Here is a 3,041-nt window from a genome sequence, read left to right as displayed (position 1 = left end):
CTTTAAAATAACCCTCAAGGCTTTAATACAAAAAATCCGAGAATGGAGACCTCAAATGCCAAGCTCAGATACAACCACCACAATTTTCAGACCAAAAGATCGATAAATAAAGGCGTGAGACCGCGGCAATGTGCGTTAAGAAGGAAAAATACACTAATAAGATGAAACATGTATAAACTAGAATGACACTCAGTAGGGCGCATACCTCCGCCAAGGCCCAACATGCAGTTCCTTTTAAGTCAATCAAGTCTAATCCAATATCAAACGCATAACCTTATAAGTTGTAACACCATTTTAAACTACACGTACCTCTGCGAATCTTCAATTGAAAATGAATTTGATCAGATTTCAGCTTTGCTTATATAACATAAAAATGCTGATGTCAGTACCCAGGTCAGCAGTTTTTCCAGCGTCGCTATTGTGAAATGCAGGTATTGTGAAATGCAGCTATTGCAAAATGTGTCTATTACAGCTATTGCGAAATGCAGCTATAACATAATCCTCACCTATGTTATCAGGTACAACTCTGCAAGTTTGTTGGCCTATTTGTTACTGTACGGCAGCTGGAAAAAGACTACCCCCCTATAAAAGCATATTTGAATCCGCTAGATCCGGATTTTATGTGGATCCGCGCCAAACTGTACACATTCATAGATACCAACATCCTAAATATGCCTGATTTTTTTCAAGATCCATGCATTATTCACTGAAAAATTTACGAAAATGTCGAAAAATGCCCTATCTTGCAATGTTAAAGTGAAAAAAAAAAATTGGATCCGCACCTTTATCCGGATCTGCACCAAAATTTAATGGAGTGTATTCTGGGCCAAGGCGCATTCTTCTACCAAGTTTCGTGGAAATCCGTCCAGTAGTTTTTTGTGTAATCTTGCTCACAAACCAACCAACCAACCAACAAACAAACGGACAGGGGTGAAAACATAACCTCCTTGGCGGAGGTAATTATTTCCTCCTCAGCAAATGTAATGGTGTCCGCTGGGTGAAGGTTGTGTGCCACCTCAAAGTGTTCCCTAGCCATAAAAATAAGGAAATTGGTACGTAACTTCCTAGACACCCCCCCACACTCCCTCACCCCCTTCTTCCTTCTTCCTTTCCCACCATACTCCTCCCTCTTCCCTCTCACGGTACCCCCATCTTCCCCACTTTACTTCCCCTCACCCCCAGCCTACATTCCCCTACCCCCATCCTGCCTCCCTTACCCTCCATCATCCTCATGTTAATCCTCCTCACCCCCATCATCCCCACTCCTCCACCCTGACCCCTCCTGCCCACCTCCTAACGACCCACCTAACTCCCCCCTACCTTCACCCTGCCCACCTTCCCACCACCCACTTACCTCCCTCCCCTACCCTCACCCTGCCCCGCCCCACCATCCACCAAACTTCCCCCTACCCTCACCTTCCCCACCACCCACCTAACACCCCCCTACCCTCACCTTCCTCACCACCCATCTAACTCCCCCCCTACCCTCACCCTGCCCACCATCCACTTACCTCCACCCTGACCCCACCTGCCCACCTTCCCAACCACCCACCTAACTCCCCCCTACCTTCACTGTGCCCGCCTTCCCACCATCCACTTACCTTCCCCCTACCCTCACCTGCCCCAGCCCACCACCTACCCACCTGAAGCCTCTACAATTAGCACCATGCGTGGGTGTTGTCTCAAGGTAACTGGGCCACTGATGCAGGATTTATCAGCGATCTTTAAGAAATTTGCAGCATAAAACCAAGTCCTATTTACTATTTATCATAGTTAGGGATCATATTCCTTTTTATATTTTTCAAAGTGATATTCATTCTAGTTTAGCAGTGGGGTGTATGGTGGCTGTAGGAGTGAAGATAAAGGTATAAATGAATTGTCTTATACAAATCTTAAGTTCAAGGAAGATGGTGAATATTGAGTCTACCTATCTTGACAGGTTCTTCGGTATAAAGGGAAATGAGTTACCTTAAGACAATCATTTCCTCGACTCACTTCCCTCTGCTGGCTATCGTTCCTTAGCTACGAGAGGCCTGGTATGTTCCTCAATCCCCTTCTCCTTTTGGTGTGATGTGCCAGGGAGGAATGTGATATGAGTGTGAAGTAGAGGGAGGGAAACAAGAGGCTAACTTTTGCCCCGACTGTATTTCCACCGCCCTAGCCACAACACACACACACACACACACACATTCATAAATACTCAGACTTCACGTGCAGGTTACACCCACACGCACATAAAATTATGCGCTTACGTGATTCTCTCTCTCTCTCTCTCTCTCTCACACACACACACACACACACACACACACACACACACACACACACACACACACACACACACACACACACACAATCACACGCACACACACACACACACACACACACACACACACACACACACACCAAGACCTATAAGAAATAAGACAGACAGACAATCTCAAGGCCTATGCAGTAAAAAAAAAAAAAAAAAAAAAAAAAAAAAAAAAAAAAAAACAATGCGCCGCCCGGGAATCGAACCCGGGTCGCAAGAATGGGAATCTTGCATGATACCACTACACCAGCGGCGCCGTGGTGGAGGGAGAGATGGAGAGGGAGAATGAGACAAGGGAGGAGAGGGAGAGGGATTGATGGGAAGTGGATGAGAGAGAGAGAGAGAGAGAGAGAGAGAGAGAGAGACGACAGTAAAAGAAGGAATGAGATGGAAGAGCAAGGGGAAGGAAGGAAGGAAGGAAAGGAGGAGGAGGAGGAAAAGTTCAAGAGAGGGCGAGGAGAAGAAGAGAAAGAAGAGGAAAAGGAGGAAGAGGAGAAAGAAGGAAACAGAGGGGAAGAAACAGGAATGAAGGAAGAGCGATGCAAGGAGGTAAGGAAGAAGGAAGAAGAGAAGAAAAGGAATGATAAGGAGGGAGAAATGAAAGAAAGGACAAGGAAGAGATACAAGGAGAGAAGAAAACTGAAGAGAGAGAAACAACGAATAAGTAAAGGAGAAGAGAATAAAGGAGGGAGGAAGGGAGGGAGGGAGGGAGGGAGGGAGGGAGGAAGGA

The 3,041-nt window shown here is 46.1% G+C and overlaps 1 non-coding gene across 1 annotated transcript; it reads right to left on the bottom strand.

Annotated features, from left to right (window-relative positions):
- Positions 1–2,496: 2,496 nt before the first annotated feature.
- Positions 2,497–2,567, bottom strand: TRNAG-CCC (transfer RNA glycine (anticodon CCC)). The gene has a single exon. It is a non-coding gene; the product is annotated as a tRNA-Gly (tRNA).
- Positions 2,568–3,041: the final 474 nt, after the last annotated feature.

Source organism: Coenobita brevimanus, chromosome 82, assembly GCF_032717465.1.
Source record: "Coenobita brevimanus isolate Jiangsu-jjx chromosome 82, ASM3271746v2, whole genome shotgun sequence".
Classification (NCBI taxonomy): domain Eukaryota; kingdom Metazoa; phylum Arthropoda; class Malacostraca; order Decapoda; family Coenobitidae; genus Coenobita; species Coenobita brevimanus.
The sequence above is the reverse complement of the archived record's forward strand: the minus strand, read 5'-3'. Positions and strand labels throughout refer to the sequence as shown.